The sequence below is a fragment of the Pholis gunnellus genome, assembly GCF_910591455.1.
Source record: "Pholis gunnellus genome assembly, chromosome: 11".
Classification (NCBI taxonomy): domain Eukaryota; kingdom Metazoa; phylum Chordata; class Actinopteri; order Perciformes; family Pholidae; genus Pholis; species Pholis gunnellus.
In genome coordinates, this window is record NC_136538.1 from 6,372,145 (window position 1) to 6,389,789 (window position 17,645).

The 17,645-nt window shown below is 40.0% G+C and overlaps 1 pseudogene across 1 annotated transcript in view; it reads left to right on the forward strand.

Moving 5' to 3' along the window:
• Window positions 1-3,071, forward strand: part of LOC306703534 — a 4,717-nt pseudogene extending 1,646 nt beyond the window's left edge. Inside the window, exons 4-5 of the transcript in view lie at window positions 2,772-2,808; window positions 2,929-3,071. The product of the transcript in view is annotated as an uncharacterized misc_RNA (transcript). The remainder of the gene's footprint in view (window positions 1-2,771; window positions 2,809-2,928) is intronic.
• Window positions 3,072-17,645: the final 14,574 nt, after the last annotated feature.

Consider the following 17,645-nt stretch of genomic DNA (forward strand, 5'->3'; position numbering starts at 1 on the left):
ACAGCAGGATTTTCAACCAGATGTCAACAGGGTGCAGAATAACGCTCTGCTGACAGCCTCTCCTGAGGACTCTCTTTGCAGCCATCTGACGGCAGCAGTTCACCTGTCTGTTCAATCTGCAGTCTCTATGGACTGAATTTGTGCGCTAATAAAGCCACAATTACGCACGAGAGATCAGTTGGTTACATGTTGTGCAACCAGCATCAGTAAAATAACCACACAAACTTTTTCTACCTTTTATTAATTATTTTGCATTTTCTTCTGCTCATCAACAGGCATATTTCCCAAACTGCCAGTGCGTCATGACGTGGAGAGCTCTATGGCATTCTTTCTGATCCTGTGCTCAATTACGTCACAAAATTACCAGAAGCGCGTTTGGCAGGGCGCACTTGACTGCGATCTTTGTTCCCAGGCATAGAGGCGGTGGTGTCCTCTTGTCCACACAGAGCAGCAATGGATTTATTGAGGTAAAGAGATAACAACTTACGCTCTGTGGAGAGAAAGTAGGCTACTGATATCAGCTGATTGTGAAAACAGACAGGATGGACATCTAAACCATGAAATGTTGAATAAAACACCCCACAGTGGCCTAAAGTGTAGACATACTATACTATGACTTTTTCATGACTTTTTCAACATGCTATACTCTGACTTTTTAATGAATTTTCTTGTTGATTGTAAATATTTGTAAATTATTATTGATATCTTTGGGTTGGTGAAATCATGGAAATATTTATTGTATATATATTGTTGATATATACCTGTAGATGGTATGTCTGGGCTAATTAGAGTGAGCAGGTATATACAGTATAAGGAGCTCAGTCTGTTTGTGTGGAGGTAGAGGCTGGTGGGGACTGGTCGGTGATGGTGTACCGTTGGTGTGGTATTGGAATGAAAAAATAAATGAAGCTTCATCTGAAACCTTTACCTGACTCCTGATCTGCTTATTTGCCCCCATGGCCGCTCGGGCATGTTAACACAATGACTTTTTTCGACATGCTACACTATGACTTTTATGACTAATACCTAATATTGTAAAATAAATGTAGTGAAGTTAAAAGTACAATATTTGCCTCGAAGTTGTATTGGACTGTAAGTATAAAGTTATATAAAATGGAAATACATATTATAATAACTATAACTAAGTACATGTTCCTCAACATTGTACTTAAGTACAGTAGTTGAGTAAGCTGAATGTACTTAGTTATAAACACTAAAGAGCACAAAGATCTCCATAGAGCCTCTTAATGTTTCTCTCAAAGCACACCAGATTGATGCATTTAAACATAAAATAGAAACTACATTATGACATCTTTTTGGCATACTATACTTGACTATTTATTTTTTTATAACATTCCATACTCCAATATTTCAATGACATATTTGTACTCTTTTATCTACCATATTTTTAAAGCATACAAGACAATTAGAAGACAAATTCGCTGTTTAATGGGCTGTAATGTCAGCTTCAGGTATTCTTAAGTTCTGGACATCAAGTGTAATCACACTTGTGATATCTGAACGTTCATGTCTGTTACAGACCATATCCTATGATTTCATAAAAGAGGCCACTGATTTTAAAATATTCTGTACGCTTTCAATATTCAGCATCCATTGCAGCTGGTGATGAGAACAAAATATCATCCCCCAGAGCTTCAGCGCAGTGAAGATGTTGTCTCAATTGTTCTGTACAACATTCCTCTTCTTCTCAGATGTCATCAATTGAGGCCCTATATCTACAAATGTGTGTCAAATAAAAGCATCTGTCATAACAACTGACAGTAGGCACATCAGTAAGGAGCTCAGTCAGAAATCATTTCAGTACCATCTGTTCAGACAGGAGACACAGAAAGACACATTGCACTTCAAGTGCTTGGAATTTGCAAAAAAACTTGACACAACAACGTGTCGCTTTCCTCTGTGAGAGATAAACCTGCAGTCAGCAGGAACCTCGAGTCAAACGGGTGAAAGAGACTAAACACGCCAACATGGTGTGAGAAAAGTCGAGATCCTACTGTAAATGTCACATCTACTCTTCAGCGACTTTTTTGTGATGAAGTTCATGGTGTTTTTGGTTCGGGTTAGTTGAGCCAGCGGGCTTTTGTACAGTGAACTGTAACCTAGAAAGGGAGGAGTCTGCAGTACCAGTCTGCCATGGATATAAATACTGCTGTCAAGCCAGCAGCTGTTTATATTTTGATGCACGTCTATTCCCGCAGTTACGTTAGTGGTGCCTGGAACGGCCATTAAGGACGAAGACATTCTCACATTTTATTTACCAAATAAATCGAAATTATATCAATAGTCATACATTAAATACAACTTGTTGAATATGTGACAGCACCACCAAAGATGGTCCACCGTGATAAAACTGTTTACTGAGAAGAGAAGATTGGAAAAACACATCAGTATGCAACACATATCAAAATCAAATATTTTTTAATGCCTTATTTATCAGTACACTTTTCAGTGCTAATGTTTTCTTTTCCAAAACGTACCACCCTCGCTCCATAGATTTCAGGGTCTTAAAACATCGACATATGGCTGAATATGATTTGATACACTATGACATTTTATGGAGCATCGAACACTTTCAAATCTGAATTTATTCTGCCAGTGGCACAGTAGGACTCCAAGTCCAGAATATATTTTTTTAAATTGGGCTTCATATCTGATATTTTAGTCAACAGCTTTGTATTCAGGGGATATGTCCCTGGATCACTTTATGCAGGCGTTATTTAAGTCTGAGATGTCAGGTGACTGACACTCAGACTTACTGGCGCCAGAGCATCTCAGCCAGCCATGAACGTGAGAAAAACCACAACCCAGCCTCCATTAGCCTCAATCACAACGACCATCAAGTTTCTATCATTCCGTCGAGAGTCCTTTGCATATGCAAATAAAGACGTGTGCCCCTCCTCCATATAGCGGCCAAGAGTGAGGGGGACGAGTGGCCAAGAGTCGCCGCCCAGCAACGAAGGATGAGGACCAAGTCCACCTCCGAGCAAATCAGCAAACTGGAGAATGCCTTCAGGCACAAATACCTGGGTGCTGTGCAGAGGAGAAGCTGAACCTCTCCGAAACTGGGTTTGAGGTTTACAGTGGTTACGATGAGGACTGGAGGCCTCCGGTGACATTGCAACGGTCTCCAGCGGAATATTCACTATTTGGGAGCCCTGAATAGTGCTATTATGTAAACTTCAACGTGTATAGGGCTCCTGGAGTGTGTTTTGTTTCAGTGAAAGTATAGTCACCATGATTCATAACTGAGAATATAGATCATTCGTTACTGGCTGCCTTGTGTTTCCCGGGTGAAAACGTGGTTTCAAAACAGGGGGATGAAGCTGAAACGGGAGGTCCAGGACATGCGTACCCCAAGTTCCTGTCCGTCCCCGTCGCTCTGTGGCCGCCTCTGTTGTTTCAGCACCCCGCCCCGAGTGGACAGCTCCCGCGGGCATCAGCGGCTTCTACCCGCAGCTGCAGCCGCTCCACAGGGCGGCCCTGCCCGCCGCACTGCGGTCAAGTGGTCCGCCATCTGCGGAACTTCGGTCACGTCAGCCGGCGTTTGAAATGAAATGCTCGTCTATTCGTGGTGTTACGGTACGGGTGCTTGGATAGCCCAAAAAGCCCAGAAATAGATCAAAATTCATCAATAATTTGTCAAGACTCTTGTTTATGAAGACTCTCACTGTACCCAAGTATAGTTTCAAGAGATATTACTGTACAGTTTTTGAGAAAAGTACATGTAAAGTTAGCTCAAATGACATTTTGATATGAATAATTTCCCCATATTTGACATTTTATTAAAACTAATCCTTAATAGGTTATGTAAATGTTTCACTGGATTCTTGTTTATGAAGACCATCACTATGCCCAAGTATATTTTCAAGAGATATTACTGTACAGTTTTTGCGAAAAGTACATGTAAAGTTAGCTCAAATGACATTTTGATATTCATAATTTCACCCATTTTTGACATTTTATTAAAACTAATCCTTAATAGGTCATGTCAATATTTCACTGGATTCTTGTTTATGACGACCCTGGCTATGCCCATGTATATTTTCAAGAGATATTACTGTACAGTTTTTGAGAAAAGTACATGTAAAGTTAGCTCAAATGACATTTTGATATGAATAATTTTCCTATATTTGACATTTTATTAAAACTAATCCTTAAGAGGTTATGTAAATGTTTCACTGGATTCTTGTTTATGAAGACCATCACTATGCCCAAGTAAATTTTCAAGAGCTATTACTGTACAGTTTTTGAGAAAAGTACATGTAAAGTTAGCTGAAATGACATTTTGATATTCATAATTTCCCCATATTTGACATTTTATTAAAACTAATTCTTAATAGGTTATGTAAATGTTTCACTGGATTCTTGTTTATGAAGACTCTCACTGTACCCATGTATATTTTCAAAAGATATTACTGTACAGTTTTTGAGAAAAGTGCATGTAAAGTTAGCTCAAATGACATTTTGATATTCATAATTTCCCCATATTTGACATTTTATTAAAACTAATCCCTAATAGGTTATGTCAATATTTCACTGGATTCTTGTTTATGAAGACCCTGGCTATACCCAAGTATATTTTCAAGAGATATTACTGTACAGTTTTTGAGAAAAGTACATGTAAAGTTAGCTCAAATGACATTTTGATATTCATAATTTTCCTATATTTGAAATTTATTAAAACTAATCCTTAATAGGTTATGTAAATGTTTCACTGGATTCTTGTTTATGAAGACCCTGGCTATACCCAAGTATATTTTCAAGAGATATTACTGTACAGTTTTTGAGAAAAGTACATGTAAAGTTAGCTCAAATGACATTCATTTCCCCATATTTGAACTGTTAAATAAACAATTCCTAAAAAGGTTGTAGTAAATTTTAAATGAATTTTTGCTCTAGATCACTCCGACTATGTCCTTTAAAATGTAATGTAATTTTATTGCATGTCTAATGTTTCAATTGTCTATATTGAAAATCTAGACATTGACATTAGTAAGCCTTGTTCTTTTGTGTCATTTTGGACATATGTAGCTCTACCTCCCTCTACCTACTTCCTTAGTGAGATGGTGATCAAAGGCATTGTTCTAAAACTAATGTATATGAACACATGCATATTATTTACTTTCTGATTGTCAAGTTTCAAAGAAAAACTTTTAAAGATAAAATGCAAAACATATTTCACCACCCTATCCACACAGACAGATACAGCTATATACAAAGAGACAAAAAACATAACATTTATTTAACATTTACATGGCACAGTTGTTTTGTGAATGGAGATGCTGTTTGTGCAAATAAATGTTATGTTTTTTGTCTCTTTGTATATAGCTGTATCTGTCTGTGTGGATAGGGTGGTGAAATATGTTTTGCATTTTATCTTTAAAAGTTTTTCTTTGAAACTTGACAATCAGAAAGTAAATAATATGCATGTGTTCATATACATTAGTTTTAGAACAATGCCTTTGATCACCATCTCACTAAGGAAGTAGGTAGAGGGAGGTAGAGCTACATATGTCCAAAATGACACAAAAGAACAAGGCTTACTAATGTCAATGTCTAGATTTTCAATATAGACAATTGAAACATTAGACATGCAAAAAAATTACATTACATTTTAAAGGACATAGTCGGAGTGATCTAGAGCAAAAATTCATTTAAAATTTACTACAACCTTTTTAGGAATTGTTTATTTAACAGTTCAAATATGGGGAAATGAATGTCATTTGAGCTAACTTTACAGGCACTTTTCTCAAAAACTGTACAGTAATATTTCATGAAAATATACATGGGCATAGTGATGGTCTTCATAAACAAGAATCCAGTGAAACATTTACATAACCTATTAAGAATTAGTTTTAATAAAATGTCAAATATGGGGAAATTATGAATATCAAAATGTCATTTGAGCTAACTTTACATGCACTTATCTCAAAAACTGTACAGTAATATTTCATGAAAATATACTTGGGTACAGTGAGAGTCTTCATAAACAAGAATCCAGTGACATATTGACATAACCTCTTAAGGATTATTTTTAATAAAATGGCAAATATGGGGAAATTATGACTATCTGAATGTCATTTGAGCTAACTTTACATGCACTTCTCTCAAAAACTATCCAGTAAGATTACATTACATTTGACATGGAGATATATGGGGTCATCATGAACAGAACTTTAGCTATCCAATGAAGGAATTTTTTTTTTTTACAGATCAAAGATTATTATTAGGTAATATTATAATTTTCGAACCCTTTTTCAATTAAAGATTATACAGCAGTGTATTTCAGATCATTTTATTGTTGTATTTCACTTAATGTACAAAATGACGTTGTTTTTGACTTGTTATATCAAATTAGACAAATTATTGATGAAATATTGATCTATTTCCGGGCTTTTTGGGCTATCCAAGCACCCGTACCGTAACACCACGAATAGACGAGCATTACATTTCAAACGCCGGCTGACGTGACCGAAGTTCCGCAGATGACGGACCACTTGACCGCAGTCCCGCCGCTCCTCCGTCCCAGCACCGCTCCCACCCAGTCATCATGACTCCACACTTCTACTGCCCCCCCCCCCCCCCCCAAACCCCTAAAACAAAACAAGAATCTAGATGTTTTTTCCATTGCTCTCTAAAAGAGGGGTTATAAAGTTGTGAATATAATTACTTTTAATGTCTGAAGTACTACTGTATATATTGATGCATGTATAAAACAATGTATTTCCTGCAAATATCATATGTTCTATGTCACACAAAAAACATAATTAAAGACTACAAACTGCCTATTTCGCTTCATTGTCTTTCATTCAAAAGTGCTTGAAATATTGACAGTATTTCCTTCTGTTGTTATACTTACAGTATTATATTATTATTAAATATGCATATTTCACAATATCTAAAATATGATTTCGAGTTCTGACAAATAAAGTGCATATCTTTTTTCAGAGGGCCCCTTTGAGGATTATCTTTGAAAAAATAAGAAAGCCATCCTCACACATTTTTTTTATCCTTCAGTAAAGTGAAAGAGAAAAAAGGAACTCTTGGCCACATGGAGATATTATTGAACCAGTTGATTCGGAGTTTGGCCATTTGTTGCAACGTTGATGTTAACTTTAACAAAAAGGAACAAACGGCGTGGTGCCTGTTTAACACCACTCTCTCTCTTTCCCTCTATTTCTTTCAAGACCTTCCATGGTGGCCACGATAATCACAGACCAGCAAGTGACTATAGTTTTCTCACACTCAATTTGGTCTTTATTTGTTAGAATATTATACAGCTACAGGTATAAATAAAAAAAAGCCCAGGATGGGTTTACGGTATCCCTCAGTCCCGTGGAGCGGCTAAAAAAAGATGCCGCCTCCGGCTGCTGGAGGCGAACTCTTTTCCTTTTGGCGTCCGGTGGCATGGCTCCGAGCTGTGCTCGCTCTCGGGCTCGTTGTAGACGTGCATCTTCAAAGGGACATCAAAGCGGAGGTAACTGCCAGATCATTGAGATCCATTGAGCTCTATTGTCTCCCGATTGAACAATTCGCACCTACTCGGGAGACGCGGAGGCACGGCGCCTGAGAGTCTGCCCGAGGTGTATATTGCCTCACGTCAAGAAGTCATTAGTGTGGCTCCAGCTAAACGGGTAACTGATTGAGTCACTCCGTCATGCCTTTGCTCAATGATTTGCAGTTGGGATTCAGAAAGGAAAGACGTGCTGGCTGCAGATGAGCAGACACTGATATGCAGCGTTCTGGCCTCCTTTAGTTCTATCATGTGCAGCCTATATACTCCATGCATATAGGAGTAGATTTAAAAGGAAAAAATAAATACTGACACCTCCCACCAGGAGGCACAACTATCAAAGGAGACGGTTAGGATTCCATGCATCAGTAACGACTATAATGAGAAGGACGTTATTCATTAAAAGGCTTACTGGACCATATATCCATTTGTGCAGCATCTCCCCACAGAGCACCAGACAGTGCAAGGCCTCAGTCTGCGGCATTAACTGAGACAGTTTCCCGGCACTAATGGCAACATGAGCATCAATAAATGATCCATCGCAAAGGGAGGGCAGAGCATTTGGTGACTTGAATCACAATGAGTGTGTCACTGATCCTTTGGAGCCAGGTGAGTGTCCGGGTGAAGAGGTGCTAACAGACTCGCTGCAGCAGCAGACGGAGCAGAGCCAAGGCCGGATGACGGGGAGAGGCCAAAGGTTGTCCACGAGTTCAGCGAGAGAGAGAGAGAGATGCTAATGAGATCTGCAACAGAAACTGATGATTACAGTGATGGAATCAAGCTCACAGTGTTCCTACGTGTAGAAGTATCATTTGGATCTGGATACAAATAGAGAAATGTGTGGTCAGTTACAAAGATGTTTTTTTTTATTGTTTTAGTCTGAAAACTTACAGAAGTCACATCTGGTGGTTTGATTGTTCCCTTTTCTTTCAGTGGTGGAAAGTAATGTGCAACTTTGAGGAACCTGTACTGAGAATTTCCATTTGATGTACTTCTACTCCAACTACTATTCAGAGGAAAATATGATACAGTTACTTTGCAAGTTCAATTTTCACATCAAACACACACACACACACACACGTATATGTAACACAATGCATTGCTCAATATTAAACCGGTGGTCCCCAACCTATTGGCTTGCCACCGTCATAAACAGTGTTTGGGCTCCTTTTCCTGTTTCGGACTTAGTTTATGAGTTACACTATTTCCTCCAAGCACACATTTCTCTCTGAACTCATCAGATGGTTTCATTCAAAGAGGTCAAATTATTTAATATATCACAAAGAGTCAGTCCAAAGTCCACAAAAAAATGTGTACAAAGTTGCTCAGCACAACGTGCACCAGAAGTTTTTCTTCCCAAATGCCCCCGAGATTTATCTGGTGACCCTTTGAAGGGGCTTGACCCCTTTAGGTTTGCAACCACTGCCGTACCTAAGTGTATTTAAAGCAGTTAAAACTAAGTCCACCTTGAGCAGCTGCAACAGTAAAATAATACTTATGCATTAATAATCTGTATGAATATATCATGCAGACCTGCTACATTTTACTGCTGATACTTTTACTGATTTTAATTTTAATTTTTGCATAGCTTCAACTTGCAATGGAGTGTATATATATATATTGTCAATACTTTTCATGTAAGGATCTGAGTACTTCTTCCAACACTGCCTTTTGTTTTAATCTTTTCATTAAGAGTGAAATAGATGATTTTATGATATTGTGTATATTGGGAGTCTTAGGCTTGAAAACATATAAGAACAAATGGGGGCTTTAGTAGATCCTAAGCTATTTGTTGGTAACACAACGGGCAGACAACACTTTTAGCGGCAAACAAGAAAGTGAAGAAGAACAATGGTAGTATCTGTTCAAAAGTTCTGGTTTTTATGGGGTTAAAGCAGTAATACCGAGGCAATTTATTGGGTACTGTTGCCCATCAGAGTTGCCCAAAAAATGGCCTAGTGTATCACCACCCTAAGACATTTCTGTGCGAGTAAAAATGAAAATGTAAAAACTGTTCAAATGTCTGTATTGTCTTAAACAAAAGACCCTGTTACATATAATCTAAAAAGTGGGAATGCATAAATGTCGAATCCAGTATTTAATGCCAAGATTTCTTTATTAATGAACAACAGCAAACAAATCATTCAGAAGCAAACAGATTTAAAAACAGTTTTCAATGAACAAGAATGTAGCAAACATGCAATATTACCTCACTCCACACACACACACACACACACACACACACACACACACACACACACACACACACACACACACACACACACACACACAGACACATCATGAGTGAATATGATGAAATTTGAGTTATGATATTACACAAATACAAATCACAGAGACACAAAAATCACCTGCGGTCAATGTGTCAGAATACATGCCTCGCAGCCTTCCTCTAAACAGTAAGTCCATGGAGCCCAGTGTGTGTGTGTGTGTGTGCACGCTTCGAGGTCAGCTGTCTTGTGGTCAGCTGTCTTGTGCAGGAGTCTGCTCGGTGGAAAACCTCTGCAGCCCCATTTTCCCATGCCCTATACCTCTTTAAAGTTACATCTGAAAAAGGTATATGCATAGGAAAAAGGAAAAGCGAGTGCAAAGAGCCCCGTTGCCCCGTCGCTGCACGCCGGAGCCTGGAGGGCAGGGAGGGAAAAAGCTGGTCAGAGACATGACTGCACATACAACAACTGTAATATTCCTTGGCTTGTTTGACTGTGTGAGATTGCAGCAAATGAAAAATGAAAAACACTCTTCTATATTTAAAAAAAGCAATGCTTAAAGGGACAGTTCACGCCAAAATGTATAATAGATATGTCTCCTCTTACCTGTTGTGCTATTTGTCAACCTAGATTGTTTTGTTGTGAGTTGCCGATTATTGGAGATATCAGCCTTGAATATGTCTTCCATATCCAGAATATAATGAGATTATATGGCACTCGGCTTGTGGCGCTCAAAGCGTAACATTTTCTTTTGAGGAACTCGATAGCAATGTTTCTTTCCAGAAATCATGACCCGGTTATTCAAGATAACCCGCAGACCTCGCTGTGAGCAGTTTCATGTCGGAAGTATGGTTGAAAGAAAATAGTTCCTCCATGAAACTGCTCCCAGCGAGGTCTGTGTATTATCTGGAGAAACCGGGTCGTGATGTCTAGAGAGAGATCAGGACCTTTGAGCGCCACACGCCGAGTGTCATAAAGTCCCATTACACTGGAGAGAAGGCAGACATCTCTGCAAACGATATCTACAAAACAAGGCAACTCACACCAATTCAATCTAGATTGACAAATAGCACTTCAGTTAAGAGGAAAAATAACTGTCCCATTAAGTCCAGATGATTTTTCTCTAGTTTCCAAGAATAAGAGAAGAAATGAAAGAAACAGGTATTAATGAAATGAATGAGGTGTGAAGAGGACTTACCCTGTAACGCTCCAGACGAGTCTCTCCCGAGAAGGCACCTCCTCTTGGCCATTTATCCCCGCACAGGGACCTTGAAGATGTTTGAGGAAGACAGTGTAGCTATTGTCTGTGCTCACTCAGCACTTTTCCTCCCTCCTTGGTTTGGAGCCACGGCGAACACACCTGTGGACAACCACAGATGCCTCCGGAGGAGGGGGGGTAAAAAAAAATAATTTGAAAAACACATAGCTCGAAAGAACTGTGCAAAGTTCATTGTCTGGTTACGCTGGTTGACAGTGTTACAGTTATTATCTACACACACGCCTCAGACGTCAGAGCGGGGAAGAAGGGAAACGTTCAGGACGGCTCGTTCCCGCCGGTGGAGAAGTTTCTTATCTGTTCAGGGTTTTTGTTTTTGTTTTTGCCCCCCCCCCCCCCCCCCCTCTCTCTCTCCCAGAAGAGGGGCCTCCATGCCTTTTGGCACTCAAGGTCTCTAGACAAGGACTCTCAGGGTGTGCTGAAGTGAGACACTGACACACACACACACACACACACACACACACACACACACACACACACACACACACATACACACACACAGGAACACACATGCTGGGAGTGTTATGGCATGTCAAGGCCGTGTGCAGCCAGGCGGAGATGAAACTGTGTTCTTCTCTCTGAGCCTCTGAGTTCGCACCGGTAAGGGCAGCAGTCATACATCACAGAGTTTAGTAGAGGGAGATCTATCTTCCATGATCATGTTTGCCCATGTTGAGGTCATCTCACACCAACACCGAACCAGTAAGAGTCTCTGCGTCTCTGGACGTTCGATGATGAGCACCACAGAGACAGTTGCATAGTGTTCAATTCTTTACAAGCTGTTTCTATGCCTGGGTGTTTCGTTTCCTTCGGTGGATACATGTTCATTTAGTCATCAACACTTGTGTTAAAAAATATGTATTGACGTTACGAAAATGTGTGCTTCCCCAACTCAACATAGGAGGCTGATTTAATGCGTGTTTTTGTGTCAACACCATCAAAAGCAAGCTTGTATTCAATTCAAACTAAAATGAAAGGCATGCTGTATGCATATGAAACTAAAGTATGGCCTTTTATAAAAGCCTAAGATCTTTAGTTGCACAGTTTAGATTCAGATTCAGGAGGAATTATGTGAGCTGTCTGATTTGGGAAGAAGTGAGTTTTCTTTTATGTACTTTTTTGATATCTCAGTGTAAATATGCTGGTGCACACAGGATTAAACAAAACCCCTCAAATGGTTGAATTTGGATGTGTTTGATTTTATCCCTAAAGCCTTAAAAAGAAGGGAAAACTATTTCATAAATGTATTCAAATTTCTCCAGTTTTTGGTTTTATGCATTGCATGAGCTGTTTGGGATTTATGCATTGGGCTGTGAAGAAATATTTGAGCTGGTTTTCTTTAGCTTTGGCCTCTTTGTCGATGTTTATGTGTGATTCGGGATTTGATTTTTAATACTTTGTGGGGTCTTGCTTGCTGGACAGAGCATGCAATAATAGAAAAGCCATTAATTTATGCCTGTATTAGTGATGAAATGTGCTCTTTTTAGGAGTGTTAGGAGTGTTAGGACAGTGGCTTTACACATTACTGTGACATAGAAGCTCTGACCTTTTTTTCCCAAGCCATGCATAAATATAAATCCTCCAAACCACCACTTGGTGGTAGCAGTTTCCAGCCTTGACTGGCAGCAGACTGAGGTCAACCACTATTTGTATACAGTATAATGTAATTGTAATGTTAGCGTATACTCAGGATAACGTGTCGGTAAGGTTTACAGCGTATGACTGTATGATGAGTGGCACAACCAGTGCCTGCAGTGAAAGTCTAGTACCCGCGCTGACAGTATCAGAGCGGTGCTGCGAGCCGTGCCCTTCTGGTGAGATAAACACAAACTATTTGATCATGGTCCGATGAGCAAGGGCATATTTGTGCTCTGATGGCAGGAGTGTGCAGCAGTCACGGAGAGCCCTGCAATATGTACTGCACTTAAGCATTGAATCCGAGGTACAGCATCCTCCTCTACTCTGCAAAACAAACGGCTAAAAAAAACAAAACAAGACAATGGCAAACAAGTGTACTCTAATGCAGCATATCCTCCCCCTCATCAAAACGTCGGACTCATTTTCCTCCGTGTCTCACGAGGGGATGCTTTTAATTGGGTACGCTTTAACATGCAGCTTTTTTTTTTTGCAGAGTGTTTCTTTTGAGCGGAGCACATTTTTTTGCAGAGTTAAGCAGAAAAAAAAAAAGGCAACAAAAGCTGCTTGTTCCTCTAAACGCGTCTGCCACGGAGCAGGAGCGAGTTCACTCAGCACAACAAGACACGGTTTAAGGATTTGACAGTTTGGACAGGATGAGGATGGGATATTTCCTGAATTGCAACATAACAAACACCTGTAGTTGTCATTTTGGCTCCAATTGGCAATTTGGGGAATCTGTTATGCTCATTAGCTACAAACGGAGTTCGGCTCAAAAATACTACATAATGTGAGTCAGTGTGTCAGGATGGTATTATGAGCCTTGCTACTGTAGCAGCTTAGCTCCAGTCAGTCTGTCAGTTGATCCACCACTTTGGTCAAATATCTCTAGTTATGTTTAATAGACTGCAGTTGTCGTTACTAGTTGTCATGGTCCCCAGAGCAGAAAGCCTACTGCTTTTGGGGATCCCCTGTTTTCCCTCTAATGCCACCATGAGATTGGCATTTTTTTGCTTGTAGTCCAATGTCTCCGCAACTATTGGATGCATTGCCATACAATCTGGTTCAGACATATGTGGTCTCCAGAGGATGAACCCTATTGACTTTGCAGATCACTTTTCATCCCGTGGCACCAGAAGTAAAGAAAATATGCATTTATCTGGTGAAATATCTCAACAGCTACATGATGGATTAGCTCACATTTTTTTGTACAGACATCCATGTGATCCAGGTGATGAACCTTAATGACCTTTCTATCTAGTGTCGCCTTTGCCTTTGAGCAAACTAATAAGCAGACTTCACAAGTCCTAGCTTGCTGCTGTCTAAAAGCTCTTTCCCTTCTCATTGCTCGCTCTAAAGTATCGTAAAACAACAAATAATGAGCCATGTTTCCTCTTTTGTTGTCATCTGGTGCCATTCACCAGTGGCATGGTTGTTACCATGGAAACATAGTTCTGAGTCATAGTTCTATGAGAAACTGTCTGACTTGTATCAAACTAATCCAAGGGCCGAACAACACCGGCCAGTCTGAAATGTGAAGTTTGTGTCCAATATTTTGATTCAAGGCCAAATATCTCAAATGTTAACTGAAATATAAAAAGTAATGGCAAATAACAAACAATAAATAAAACTGAATGTCTCTAATCATCTATAATAACTGGAACGGTCAAACCAAGGACAGTATTTTGAGGTAACATCGACGCAAACCAGCACATCGGCTGAACTATTGTGTTTGGCAGCAAAGCATTTGCCGTCATTTCGCAAATTATTTATGTGTGACTTTGTTTCCTGCTGGAACTGAACACTTAACTGCTAAAGATATAAAACTCATTTTGGACCTGGAATTGTATCCAGCAATTTCTTAACAGAGCGCTTTAGAGCCTCACAGAGCTGCTACGGTGTGGCCGTTGATTCTTTGTTTTTAGTTAAAGCTGCCCTGGGACCATGCTTTGAAATGTCCCAGTATGAAATATGAAATGCTCCAGACGTATCGACTTTAGCGAAACAAAGTATTGCATCAACAGTTTCACTACATTCACTACAGTGAACAATAAAAGATAACTGCCTTTATCTCATATGTGAACAACACTAGCCCAAAGTCAATTAGATACAAAGAACGCGTTCAGTAGCTTAGCCGGTGCTTGCTGTTATTATAACATTCCTTTCAGTGTGAAAAAGCTACTTTGTTGCACACCTCCATGAGGCTGGGAGCCTGGAGCCCCGTGTCTCCCTCTTCCTTTCCTTCTCCCAGCGGTTAGCGAATCTAAACCTCCCCCTAACTCCATTTTCCTCGTTGCGTTGTGCTTTGATGCAGGATGCTGGGGATGTTAAAACAGATGGCTTCCCTGGTCCCCTCATGTAGGGGCCAATCTCCATCAGGCAGGGGGGCTGACAGAATAAGGCCATGGGGAAGTGAGACAAGCACCTCAACCAGGTCCTCTGGGGGGACGGGCCACCACGCTGCCACCTGGCTCCCAATAGGAGGCCCATGAGTTCAGGCATGCCGAGGCTAAAAGTTCTCCTCGCCCCTGAGCGATTTGAGGCTCTTTTCATCTGTTCTGCAGGAGCGTCTCCAGGTGTGTTTGAGAGAGGAGGATGACGAAGAGCACGACAAGGAGTAGTTGAATAAAACAATGATTACAGGAGCCCCTGCTTCTGAAACAAGATGCATAAAACTGAGCAGATTTAAACCAAACAGAAAGACAGTATTTCTCTACCACATTTGTGGTGGCATGACCGTCGCGAGTGCATAAGCTCGTTTTACATTTAATTGAACGTCTTCGGCTTCGTTTTACTGCGTGTATGTTTGTAAACTGTCCCGTCTCTGCTCTCTGCATTGCACAGGAATCTATTTGTGGTTCACAGCCATGCTGTAATGGAAACCAGGCAGGGTTTGACCTCAAGCTTTCTCATGACTCTAATTCATGTGCTCATATCATTCAGGGCTGTGGAGCACACTGCCTGCAACCACCTCTTCTTCTTCTGTTTCCTCTTTGACTCCAGGCGTTTACTGTATCTGGCACAGAGTCACTGACAAAGAGAGCGACGGCAGCAAAATATATTATGCCACTAGAATTTTCTCTTTTTTCTCCAACAGCAATAGATAAGATAATAAAATGACAGCAAAAAAAAGACTTGGGGGTAAAATAATAAAGATGACGGATAAGGGCTTGTGTCACCACACACCCCGCAATTTTAGATTTACGCTGGTGGTAAACACTGTTGTTTTGATGCACTGGTCAATTTAGAGATTTTGGGCTATTTTGCTTCCATAACTCTTCTTCTTCGTCTTCTTTCAGAGTAGAGGAAGGAAAACATCCAACATATACAGAAGTTAGTATTAGATGATGCCTCATTTGCATGTTCAAACACAACATTTCAAAAATCTTGTACTACAAAAAATAATTGTCTTAATGTAAGTTGTCTTCTGTAAGTTTACAGAAGGGTTTGTTCAAATTTCATTCATTTATACAACAATTTAATCCCCAAAACATGATATATATATATTTGTAATGGTATTTTCTTTCTCTATTTATGGAGTGATACAAAGAGCTTTTTCAAATTCCTTCTGTAAAAGCCTTTGAATCCAATATGTCAACAAAATTAAAGATTTTATCCAATGTTCAGATGTGTGTCCTGAAATGTATTCAAATGTGCACGTATTTGATAAGATAATGATTCATTTGCATATTTAAACATACCATTTCAGAAAACTTGTATTTCAAAACAGAATTGTCTTAATGTAAGGTATCACCTGGGGAAGCTTCATGGTGAAATCTATTATTTAAAATGTTTACCCTATTCATCTGTAGTGCCTCCCCTCAACAGTAACAGCAATAACAGTGAGATGAAATAACAGAAATAAATCCAGCAAAATGACTCCTGACAACCTTGTTACTCTCTCTCTCTCTCTCTCTCTCTCTCTCTCTCTCTCTCTCTCTCTCTCTCTCTCTGTCTATGTCTCAATCTCGTCCTCCCTGTCTCCCTCTTCTCCTCTCACCCTGAAGGTGGCTCAATCAGACGACAACGGCGGCTGTGTGATGTTGTCAAAAGACATTTCAATTGGGCGACCCTCCCTCGGGTTTCGGGCAAATTACCACTTCAAAAGGCTGCCAGTCCCCAGGTCGTCCCCAGTGGGGTCGGCCCAGTATACGCTCGCTCCCTCTCTCTATCTCAACCCGGCTGCTCAGCAATGCTGATGAGGGCCCAGGCCCCCTCGAGCATGCTTGTTTCTCCATACTAAACAAATCTCTCTCCACGAGAAACGGGCGCACGCTTCATTATTCTGCATGAAGAGCGTAATGTCGCTAATTCGAGTGAGGTGGAAAGAGTGAGTAGCTTTTCAACCGCTGGATATAAGCGAATGGGGAAAAAAGAAATGTTACAAAGAGGAACTGATACAACCCTCATGTCCGTATGCTCAACTAAGCTAGAAAAAGCTTGGGATTAGCTTAGCATAGAGACCATAAAGACCAGAACGTTGTGTAGATTAATAAACAAGACCTCTTCTGTTAGCTTTACAGGTGTTGGTAGGACGACTACTTCTATTTGATTTCACTGTTTTACTTTTGGACAGAGTCAGACGAGCTGTTTCCTCAGGCAGCCTTTATGCTAAGCTAACTAGCTTTATAAGCAGTCTATAGTCTACAGAGGTGTTCATTTTCAAAAAAATGTATTGTACTTTTTCCCACATTATCCAACTATTTATTTTACTTTAAGCATGATATCTTTTGTAATAGAGTGTTGAGGGAGAAATACAAATACCTGGAAAACATTTCAGCACTTTCGGTTCCCTCGTCTTGAAGTCAATGTTTTTTCTTTAGATGCCTGAAATCAAGTCTGTGGTGAACACACGCTTCACCATCAGTAAATACGCCTTTAGCTTCGTGGTGGTGACGAGAAGTCGCGCGACCTTGTTGCAGTTTGTTAATAGCCTAGCGTTAGCTTTTTACTTCTGGTCATTGCAGTCATG